At 36.5% G+C, this 12,713-nt stretch overlaps 1 pseudogene; it reads right to left on the bottom strand.

Moving 5' to 3' along the window:
• Positions 1 to 289: 289 nt before the first annotated feature.
• The window catches only part of LOC101566705, a 97,615-nt pseudogene continuing 85,191 nt past the window's right edge, over positions 290 to 12,713 (bottom strand).

The raw sequence follows: 12,713 nt of genomic DNA, 5'->3' as shown, positions 1-12,713 counted from the left end.
AAAAAAAAAAAAAAAAAAAAAAACCCACAATATGAAGAGGAATGAAATTCTGAATGATTGGCTTCATTACACCCCTCTCCACCCCAAAATGGCACAAAAGCAACAGCTCATGCACCCTGTAGACTACTTTTGGTGTAAAAGAGGTGATGAGGGGCTGGAGTGGGAGCAGGGTGTGAAGGTTTGTCTAAAAAAGTCCCTTTCATCTGAGTTTGTACACACCAGCAAGTCGTGAGCTTCTCACCAGTAAGGGTAGGAAGCCGGATCTGATTCTCAGACAGTGACAGTTCATTCACGTACTCAATTCAGAATCACGAAGTGCCCACACATTATCAGCTTCCACTGACAGTGTCAGTTTGACTCCTGGCTTTAGGGTCTGAGTGTATCCTAGACCAATCAGGCAGGAGCTGTTCACTTTGGCTGAGCAGCAGGCATCAGGGTGGAGCTGACACTTGGCTGCTGTTTCCTGCTGTCCAGGGGAGACTACAGCGGCCTCCAGCTGCTTGTTCACCTGGTAAACAGAACCACCAGATTCCTTGCCATCACTCACTTCAGTGTGAAGCCGGAACTCCTTCGTCTTGAAGTCAGCCGCAAAGTTGCTCTGGGTCATTCGGGACTTCGCAGGTTCAAAATTCATCTAGTAGCCGGCTGGCCAGTCCTCGTAGCCCAGCACCAGGGAGCCACGGATCAAAGGCCTTGCGAGGTCGAAGTCCACGTCGCAGCTCAGGTTGATGAGCTCCTTTCCGCTTGCACCCCTTCTTGATCTTTGCATCATCCCCATCCCTCCACACACACACCGTGTTTGGCAAGAAGGATGAATCGAAGGTCAGCTTTAGTCCTCGCGTGAGCTAAATCCTCCGCGGTGATCTCGGTGCAGAAGGTGCCGTCCCTGTTCCACTTCTCCAGGAGCGTCAGGAGGTACTCGGTGCACCTGTACTTGGTTTCCAGACTGCCTGTCACTTTGGTGGTCTCTGTGTTGGTTGAGCCCGAGCTGGTGAATTCCAATCCATTGTCAGACTTGAATTTCAAATCAAGTTTTATTAATCCAAACCTGTAGCCCTTGGTGAAGACACCCCGCAGACTTGCCGAGAGCCGCGTAGGTGGGAGGTGCGCCCACCGTCTGCTCTGCGATGGCAGCAGCCAATGGCTGCAGTACAGTGCAGCTTGGGGAGCGGAGCGGAGCCAAAAATTAATGTTTTAAATGTAATGATTTGTTTAAATTTCTTCTTAGAAATTGTGTGTTTCCTCAGGGATGCTGTACCACATTATCACAAGCAAGGTTATCTGATTAAAATGACAAAAGTGTTCTCTCATGCTTCTGAAGAACAGAAATATGAAATTAAGGTGTCAACATGGACAAATTTCCGTTGAAGACTTTTGAAAAGGATTCTTTCCCTACTTGTTTAACTTCTGGAGTTTCCCAAGGTTTCCTTGGTGTTCTTTGACTTATAATTGTGTTGGTTCAGTCTCCATTCTGTTTTCCTATGGCCTCTTCCTAAAGCTAAATATCTCTTGCCAATATCTACGGAAATTATTTCATTGATTTAGGATACCCTAGCTCAGATCCATATTACTTCCTCTTAAAAGAACAAATTACATCAGAAAGGCCCTTATTCCCAAATAAGGTCACATTCTAAGGTTCCAGACAGATATGAAGTTTGAGAAGACAATGTTTAACCTATTATAGATATAATTGTCAGTATTTATTTAATTAATTTATTTAATTTTTTAAATTTATATATTTGGTACAGGGTCTCACTAAGCAGCTTGGACTTGTAGAGATCCTCTTGTTGGGTCTTGGTGGCCAGCTCAGTGTGTCCCTAGAAAGGGCCGGCATGGCATGCTGTGCCAGGGATTGACCCCCCATCCCTGCACTTGCTTAAGCAGGTGTTTAGTCTGCTGAACTATCTCAGTGGCCCAATTGTCAGCATTTATTTAAATAACTGAATATATGTGCTACAAATACATATCTCGACTGGAAGAGTTCAGGTGCCCGACCCATCCCCCTACGTGAAATGAGGCAACTAGAACCTGGCAATTGGCCTGGCTAGGAGGACACAGGGTAAAGCCATTATGACATGGGGAAAAATTTTGTATACAAACTGACAAGTTATGACTCGTTCAGTTATATAAGTGTACACGTTGCTCCTATGATCCAAAGTTCAAAACCAACAGTTACTGAAGTTTTTCAGTTTCTAAATTTTGCTGGATGTTATTATAATTGTTAATTATACTACTTCAACTAGGATATCATTAACTTTTTTACCACTTGTTCTCTCTTGGGTAGCAATATTGTTAAGCACTGGGGTTATAACCTCACCAAAGCCCTACCCCTAAAGACAGAGGACAGTAGCAAACAGAAACCAACATCTCACTCTCAGTTAACTGGAAAGGCAAGATTTTTTATTTTTTTTCGGAATCTGGGATTGAACTCAGGTCCTTGTGCTTGCCAGGCAAGCACTTATTCTACTGCACTGTCTGCCTAGCCCAAAAGGCAGGATCTTGATACAGGCACAACCCAAGAATCTCCAACACACAGAAGATATCCCTGAAGAATGGACTCGCCCAAGAGTGACCATGATAGTAGTGATATAGCTACCTGCTACCGAAATTTCACAAGGATTTTTCATAGAAATCAAAATAAAGAGTTTTTTTTTTTTGTGAAATAGAAAAAGACAAGATAAAGGAGCAAAATGCAATCTCAGGACCTCAATCTACCCAGAACAAGTCCAGGAGATAGCAGCATAGAAGAAATTGAAGTCACATACATAAAGTCTCTAAAATGATGGCAATTGAAATAAAGAAATAACAACGTAGGTATGGAGCAAATGCGACCAGAAATACTATATGAGATAAAAAGTAATAATAACCATAGTGAAAGAATTGCTGATCATAACTAAAGGAAACAGTGATTTTTAAAAAAGAGCAGCATAGAAAAATGATGGAAACATTGAATGAGAAATATAGAAAAAAGTAGAATAAATGAAACAGATTCAAAGAGACATCCAGGAAATGGAAAATTCCATTAAAAACTGGCAAGACATTTGAATGAAACTCGGGATAGACTTTCAGACCTTGGAGACATCATTGCAGCTAATGACTCTTTTCTAGGTAGGAAAAGAAACATCTCTTAAAAATAGCAAGGAATCAGTAAATAACAATTCAACAAATAAAGATGACACAAAGATGAACAACATAAGACTGATAGGTTTCAATGTAAAAGAAGGAATCAATTCAAACAACATAAAAGGTCTATCTACAGAAGTGATAGCAGAAATCTTCCCAAAGCATGGGAAAACAATTTGACATGCAGTTCAGTGAGGGGATATAGAACTTCAACAGCACCAATAAAAACAGATCTACACTCAGGAACATAATAAGATCCCAGAAATTCAGCACAAGAACAACATATTAAAAACTGTTAGAGAAAAAAGATCACTTATAAAGAAAAGCCTATCAAAATCACAGCCTATTTCCCAACACAAACCATCAAGTCAAGAAGAGGTTAGAGGGAAGTATTTCAAGTCCTGAAAGAAAACAACTTCGAAGTGCTGGAGAGATTGGTCAGCAGTCTAAGTGCCCACTTAGGCAAGCACAGGGACCAGGGTTCAATCCCCAGTACCACATGCCTCACTGGCCCCACTCCCAGGTACACTGAGCCAGTCACCAAGACCTGGCATGGTGGCACATCCCTGTAATCCCAGAACTGGGGATGCTGAAAATAGGAAGATCACTATGAGTCTGAGATGCATAGTGAGACCCTGTACCAAATAAATAATAATAAAAAACTTCCATCTAAGAATGATCTATGCTGCAAATCCATATGTGAAAATCAATAGAAAAGTAAAATACTTTCATGATAAAGAAGAACTAAAGAAATTGATGAACACCAAACCAACCCTACAAAGAATAATGAATGATATTTAAGAAGAAATCAGAATGACAGTTTCAAGAGCAACAACAGAAAGACACCACCAAACAGGGCTAGAAATTTCCTAAACACAGGAAACGTAGAGAACCAGCAGCCAGAAAATAAAAAAGAAAGAAAAAAAAAAGACAAAGTCAAGTGAAAGTAAATCAGCTATAACCACCAAAGTAAATGTCCTCAATTCACCAATTCAAAGGAATAGCCTAGCAGAGTGGATCAAGAACCAAAATCCAACAATGTGAAGTATATAAGAAACATATTTGACTTAAAAGGAAATTTATAGACTAAAAGTCAAAGATGGAAAGTCTATGTGCCAGGAACTCACACAAAAAAGCAGGGATAGCTATTCTGTTCATAGTCAACCTGAACTTCAAACCAAGAATGATAACACAAGATAAAGAATGTCACCACATATTTAAGGAAAAACTTCAAGAGAATGAGATAATAATCATAAGTATATATGTACCCAATATAGGAGCATCCAACTACATAAGACAAGTTTTGACAAATATTAAAAATCAAATGAGCCCCTTTGCCATAAAGTGATAGATCAATTAGGCAAAAAAAAATCAGTAAAGCAATAACAGAATTAAACCCAACTAGTGAAGAAATGGACTGAGTAGATCTTCATAACATTTCTTTCAGCATCAGAGTACACAGTCTTCTCAGTTTCACATGGGACTTTTTGCAAAATAGACCAAATAGTAACACATTGAGCATGCTTAAGTAAATGTAAAAAAGTTGAAATTATTCCATATATATTATCTGACCATAGTGTAATGAAATAGAAAATTATTGACAAAAGAAATTTAAAAAGTACACAAACACATGGAAATTAAATAACAATCTTCTGAACAACCAATGGGTCACAGATGAAATTAAAGAAGAAATTAAACAATGTCTACAATCCAACAAATACAGAAATTTATTAGATTCAGAGAGAAGAGTTTTCAGAGGCAAATTTATGGTGGTGTACTCTCATATTAGGAAAACAGAATGAGAACAAATTAGCATCCTAATACTGCCCCTCAATTAGCTGAAAGTCAAAGGATGGAAAACAATACTAATCTCTGTAATTAACATGGATTCAAAAATATGTAACAAAATACTAGCAACAAGAATGCAGCAAAGTATCAGGAATATTATGCACAGTAAGCAGATGGGATTTATCCCAAGGATACAAGGATGGCTCAACATATGCAAATCTATAAAGGTAATACACCATATCAATAGAGCATAAAATGAAAACCACATGATTATCTCATTAGAAGCAAAAAAAAAAAAAAAAAAAACCTCTCTTGACAAAATCAAACACTCACTCATGATAAAAGCACTGTGAAAATTTGGGATAGCCTTTACCTCAGTCTGATAAAAGGCATCTATGGCAAATCAACAGATGTTATCATCCTAAATGGAGAAAAGCCAAAAGATTTTTACTTCAAAATCAGGAAAAAAGGAAGGATGCTCATGATCTACCTTCCTCATTATAATTCTGGAAAATTAGCCACAGCAATTAAATAAGAGAGAGAAATAAAAGGAATAAAAGTTGGAAAGGAAGAAGTTAAATTATCATTATTTAAAGATGACATGATACTCTACATGGAAGTCCCAAAAGGCTTCAAGACAGTCCTACAATTAAGAAACAAATTCTGCAGCATAGCAGCATACAAAATCAATAACCAAAAATGAATAGTATTCCTTTACACAAACAACAAACTCACTAAAAGAGAAATTAGAGCAACAACACATTTCATAATGGCATCAAAAAATGAAATGCTCAGAAATTGATTCAACAAATGAAGTAAAATTTCTATACAATGAAAATTACAGTACTCTACAAAAAGAGAACAAAGAGGATTTGAAAAAATGGAAAGACATTCCTCGCTCATTTTCACCAACATTGTGAAAATGGTTATAGTTCCAAAACTATTATATATATTTAACACTATCATGACCAAAAACCATCAGCATACCTCACAGATCTAGAGAAAATGTTCTTAATATTCACTTGAAATCAGAAAATATTTAGAATAGCAAAGGCTATCCTGGCTAACAGAGGCAAGGCTATGGGCATCACGATCCCTGCTTGAAATTATGCTACAAAACTACTGTGGTAAAATTAGCATGGAACTGGCAAAAAAGCAGAACTGAAGATCAGTGGAACAGATCAGAAGATGCAGGCACAACTCCAAACACACTCTAATAAATAGTTCTGGAAAAAGATGGCCTTCCATATGCCAAAAATTAAAACTAGGTCCAAATCTATGACTGTGGATTAAATGTATTAAAGATCTAAATATGTGTAAGTATTGTAATGTGTAAACTGGGGAAAAATCTTAACCAATAGTCATTCAGACAAAGGACTTCTATCAGGAACGTATAAAGAACTAAAAGAAAATCAGACTTCACAAACTCAAAGACCAAGTCTAAAAATGGGCATCTGAGATGAATACACAAATCAAAAATTAAGAAATACAAATGGCAAGTAAATATATGTGAAAATGTTCAACAGCACTGGTCATTGAGAAATCAAGTAAAAACAAATCTAAGATTCTGTCTCACCCCAGAAAGAATGGCTATCATCAAGAAGTCAAATAATAACAAATGCTGGAAGGGCTGTGGGGAAAAAGGAACTCTTATATACTGTTGGTGGAAATGTAGATTGGTACAACCACTATGGAAATCATTCTGGAGATTCCTCAAAAAATTAGAAAACCCATTCAATATGGCTATTCCCCTCTTGGGTATTTTTCCCAGAAGAACTGAAAATGTCATACTACAGTGATATATGTGCATACATGTTTATAGTAGCATGATTTGTCATAGCTAAATCTTGGAAACAACTCAAATGCCATCAACTGAGGAATGGATAAAAATGATGTGGTATTCTTATACAATGAATTATTGCAGCAATAAAGACAGATAAACTTCAGGCTTTTATAGGTGAATGGATTCAACTAGAGGCTATACTCATAAGTGAAGTAAATCAAACTTATAAATATAAACATTGTATTGTCTCCCTAGTAGGAGAACCTAAAAGAGTATATAAAACCTAAAAGGTACAATAGATATATTAAAAGCAGAAAAAACTAAGCCAAAGGAATTAACAATTGGGATGAGGGAAAGGAAATAACAATGGAAAAAAAAGAAGGAAAAAATCATTTATGTAGATACACAGGACCGCTAAGATGATTTTATTACTAATTGCTATTGTTTTTTTCTGAAGGCAGGAGTTATTGCTTAAAATTTTTATTTCCACCAATTTTACATCAGCTACATTGAAGACAAAACTGTGCAGTATAACAAACATTGCTGAATACCTATCACCTTTTTTAAAATTTGTTTTGAAATTGTGGGTTGTCACTAATGTGTAATCTGTTAGTTTTCCTATTCTCTTTAAATCAAAAAAATAAACATCTACTAAGTCTAAAATTAAAAGGATATAATAATGAAAAAATTTGTACTGGTAGATGTAAACCTGTAAAGGCACAACAATAACAAATGAAGAATTTAGTGGACATATTTTCTTTTTGGGGGATTGTTGCTGGCTCAGTCCACCCTGGGGGCGGGGTTGGCATAACATGTGGTCCTGGAGATCAAACTGCAGTCCCCTGAGCCTGCCAAAAATTGCCTAAGCAGGCAATTTAGACTGCTAAGCTATCTCACCAGCCCCTTAGTGTTTGTATTTGAAGTGATACTTTCCAATCAGAAGAAACAGCATGCTAAAAAATGACAGCTGTAAAATAGGATGGTGATCTCTGATACCTGGATGTAGTTCCATATGGAAAGAGAATGTGAGGAAAGCTATGGTGAAAAAAGATTGTGGGGAGCAATTACAGCTAAATTTGGCCAGCTGTGGTCATGCATGCCTGTGATCCTAGTACTTGGGAAGCTGGAGCAGGAGGATTGCAGTAATTTGAGGACAACTTGGTCTACACAGTGAGTTTAGGGCCAGTCTAAGCTACACAGTGAATCCCCGTATCACTGTGAAAAAGCTCCCTTCCAAAAAAATTGATACGTCTTTTATAACCTCCTGAACAAGTTGATTGTAATCTTTTTGGTAGTAAAATGTGGCTGAAGGTTATAAGCTGAATGAGAAAGAGAGGTTGAAATGATGTTTGTTTCAAATTTCTTCATTACATCAAATTTATATAAACTATTTACTAATTTTTAAGTTTATAATGTTTATTTTTTATTCATTTTAATGAGAAAAAAGATAAAATAGAAATGAAACAGTTTCAATCTATGTTAGTAGGACAGTTACAATAATTAATACATTGCATATTGTTGTTAGATTTGTGCATTCTTTTATTATATGGTAATTATATTGCTTCTACATTTTGAGAGAAATTTTTCAAAAGGGATGATGAGTTTGTGACCTAAAATCTGCACTAAGGTATCTCATACACCTGAGTAAAGTTTGGAGATTTTCTTGTTACATAGGATTTTGTTTGAATTTAAGAGTCTTATGTAGATACTTAGATACTGAGTAAAATCAATGGATTTTTATTATTTCTTATTCAAGGGTGAAAGAATTGTCATCTCCCCTCACAATACCACTATTGTTATGGGATAAAATTCAAAGTGAAGTAAGTTGATCCTATAGTATGATATTGTCTTGTGGAAAATCTTAATGATACACAGCCCACCACTTGCAGAGTTTCTCTGTGCTTTGAGCTCAGTCTTCCAGCTGCCTTGTCCTGGTAAACTTATTTGAAGGAGCTTGCCACAAGTATAAATTTATGTAAGTGAGCTAGCCACAAAGAACAAAAGCTCTTTCCTATAAACTACAGATAGAAAGAATACTTGAAGTCTATAGCTCATAAGAAACTGTCCACGGATACTCATCAGAGACAGTGGTGAGTGTGGAATCATGCAGGGATTCAGAAACAAAGTAGAAAAATGAGGAAAGGTTCAGAGCATGAATTCTGTAATGGAGCTATAAGAGTGGCTATAAACCACCAGGTGGGTGACACTGGGAATGCATGACCCATCCCGAGACAGCCATGCACTTGTGAAAGTATAATATGCACTGACCTTAGCCATCCTCTCAGGAAGTACAGAAATTTCCATGAAAGCAATCCCACTGGCCAGTAATCCAAGGCCTGCAGTAGCTTTTCTCCTTCTCAAGCCCCTGGTATAATAAATTATGCTAAGGACTTTTTAAAATCTGTAGAAAATTATAATAAGAAATAATAATTTTAGCACTGAAAAACTACATGTGAAGGTCACTATGTTAGAAAGTGTTGTGTGTAGAGAATGAGTGTTTTTCAAGTAATAGTGCTTAATACTGCAAATATACAATGATAGAATGTTGCTCTAGATTGAAGTGTTGCTGATGGGATGAATTGTATTTTCTTTTCTTTCTTTCTTTTTTATTTTGATACAGGGTCTTACTATGCTGTTCAGCCTGGCCTTGAACTCCCAAAAATCCTCTTACATAAGCCTTCTGAGTGCTGGGATAATAGGTATGTGCCATCACACCTGAGCTAAGTAGTCATTTTAAAGGCTGCATAGTTTACAGCATCCAGAGAATGATTCAATTTAGCAACGCAGGAGGGAACAGGGTTTTAGAGGAATGATAAAGACCAAGTTCATCATACCCTTCATGTAATCAGTGTTGGCACAGTATGCTCCTCATTTCCTGCCTTACCTTTGCTCTATGTGATGAGCATTTTCACACTAGAAGCCAGAGAAGAAAAATGTTTTAGGGGCATAGATGTAATAAGATGGTCAGTTTACTATCAAGCTGTGATAATGCATGATTTTTGGATGTGGCACAGAACACAATATTTTCTACAAATAAAATCTTTGAATTATGTGAAATGCTATGTGAATGTTATAAGGCAGTATTTTTTTGCATTAGATTTAGACAAGCAATCTTGCACTTGACATCTTCTATATTAACTGCTGAATTGGGTATGTGCACTAGATGAAGCATATTCCATATGTATGGATCTTGGCTCTAGAGTGAAATATCACCCTCATTGTTTAATTATATAAAGACTTTTCTCAAACTACTTTTTGTATAATTCAAGGCATATGTAATACAGAAATCTAGGTCAGAAATTTTGGGAGGAAAAATAAACAAATGATTATACATATGAACAGAATCTTGGGTTTGTTCAGACATCTTCTTGGTTTATTTATGAAGGTTTTGATACCTGTTGTTGGCCTCATTTACTTTGGCATACTTATTCACTATTCTTATCATTTGCTTTGAAATCCATTGCTGTAGCATCTTATAGTGGCAGAAAATAAGAAAGCGCTCAAAAGAAAAATCTCACAACTTTGGAGGCACACTAAGGAGCACAGGAGGCAACCGACAGCAGCAGCCTGAGTTTAAAAAAATATAAGCAATAAAATAAATAATTTAATACTGGATTATAACTCAAAGTATAGAATAAATATCCATGAGACTATACTGATATAAATTAATTAAGGAAAATGTATGTTTATACCTTTTTTATAAAAGTATCTATGGCAAACACTAAATACTTCATGAAGACACTTTTCTCTTATAGAATTGCAACATAAATACTAACCCGTGAAGTATGCTGTATAGGTAGTACCCTTCTTCTGAAAAGTACAGTGTAGAATGGAGGAGAAATAGAGTAACTAGGCAGTGCAGAAACACAGCTTGGGGAACATGATCAAGGTTGAACATTCGTTGGATTAAGTTTTGATAATATTATATGTCCTCGATGTAATTTTTGAAATAGCAATTTATTTTTGCAATGTTGTGCTGCAAAAAATGTAACTAGAGTCTAATGATGAAAAAAAAATTAAACCAATCCCTCTTGAAAGTTATTCTGTCACATACTGGGTCATTACTCTTCAAACCTATCAAAGTTGTTAAAAACAGACTTGAAAACCATCGAAGCCAAAAGTAGTTTAAGGAGAAATGATGACTCCATGTAGTGGTGTGGCATCTTGGATGAATAAGACATTGGCTATCTAAGTAAAGTTTGGATTCCAATTCATTATGATATATCAATATGGGTTCACTAATTTTGGCAAATTAACCACACTCAAGCAGAATGTTAGTAAAACTGGAGAGAGGACACATAAAATCTTTCCACACTATATTTACAATTTCTGTGGAAATCTAGAATTATTCTAAAATAAACAAGTTTCTTTAAGGAACACCCTCTTCTTGACCACTCTGGCTAATGCAGCTTTACTCAAGCTGGTCGTGGCCAGGCACAGTGGTGATACGACGGTGTAGGTGGTGCTCGTTGAAGCTCTGCCTCTTATACATACACAGAGACTGCTACATACATAGACATCTAATCCTATTATTTAAATTCAAGTAAACCCTGGAGTGTTTTCTAAAGGGGGTAGAATTATGAGGTGTTTTATTATTATTCATTCCAAGACACTGAGTATGTGCATGTGGTCCTAGAGTTACTGGAAGAAGATGATTTAGGACAGGGTACAAAACTGAAGGGAGACTTGGAGATTGTAGGATCAATTCTTTTTTCTGAGTTATTTTTTAAATTTTAATTTTTTATTAAACATTTACTGTACATAATGAACGCATTCACTGTGGGCAGCGTGGAATTCGTACATTTTCAAAGTACATTCTAATATTTTTCTTTCATCTCTTTTGCCTCCATTTTCTCTTGCATTTCTTTTTCCCTTTGTCCTCTTCCTAGATGCAAAATATCCATTTCATATTATCTAGTTTTTATTTTGCTTTTTATTTAATGTATATTTCAGGTTTCTCAACTAGGAGAAATAATGTGACATTTAAGCTGGTGTACAATTTACTTTTCTTATTATCATCTCAAATCACTCAAATTCATATTTCTTTCTAGCAGAATATTGCTCCATTGTGTGTACCACACTTTCTATATCCATTCGTTTGTTGGTGATACATAGGCTGATAGGTTATATAGGTTGCTATAATCAATTATGCTTCCATAAATATGGGTATGTATGTATGTATGTATCACAGTAATGTGATTTCTTTAACTCTTTTGAGCAGATATCAAAAATAAGAATATCTGGGTCAAATGAAATTTACTTTTATATTTTTTTAAGAATATCTGAACAGCAAGAGCAAAGCATGAGACAACACAATCCTGAACTTCAAAGTATATTTAAAAGCTACAGTGAAAAAAATAGAATGGCACTCACATAAAAACAAACTCTGGATTAAAGGAACTGAACACAGGATGCAGAAACATCCCTGTGTATTGCAGCTATCTGATCTTTGACAATGGATGAAGAAATATGCTGGAAGAAACACTCTTTAGCAAGTGGTTCTGGGAAAACTGGATATCTACATGCATAAAATTAGAATTAAATCCACAGCTCTCATCATGTAGGAAACTAAAATCAGAATATATCAGAAGTCTAAATATGAAAAGATAAACAAACTATTAGAAGAAAAGAGGTCAAATCCTTGAAGGCATAGGCATATGCAAGTAATCTCTGAACAGAAATCCAACTGTACAAGAAACATGAAGATTAACTAACAGCATTATGTTAAATATGAAAGCTTCCCAACAAAAGATACAATCAACAGAGTGAAGAGATGGCCTACAATACACGGGGAAAAAATTGCTGTTTAATATCTTACTGTGGGGCTGGAGAGATGGCTCAGTAGTCTAAAGCACCTACTTGAAACAAGCTTGGCGAGTCCTAGCCCAGGTCCGGTGAGTGTGCGGAGAGTTTCCTGCTACCCTGCGCCGGCGGGACCAGTCCCAGCCCAGGCACAGCGTGGGCCGGAACCTCTCCCAGCCCCACGGGCCGCCCCCCACCACTCTGCAGTGCCTCCCCC

The sequence above is a fragment of the Octodon degus genome, unplaced genomic scaffold (assembly GCF_000260255.1).
Source record: "Octodon degus isolate 3935 unplaced genomic scaffold, OctDeg1.0 scaffold00082, whole genome shotgun sequence".
Lineage (NCBI taxonomy): Eukaryota > Metazoa > Chordata > Mammalia > Rodentia > Octodontidae > Octodon > Octodon degus.
The sequence above is the reverse complement of the archived record's forward strand: the minus strand, read 5'-3'. Positions and strand labels throughout refer to the sequence as shown.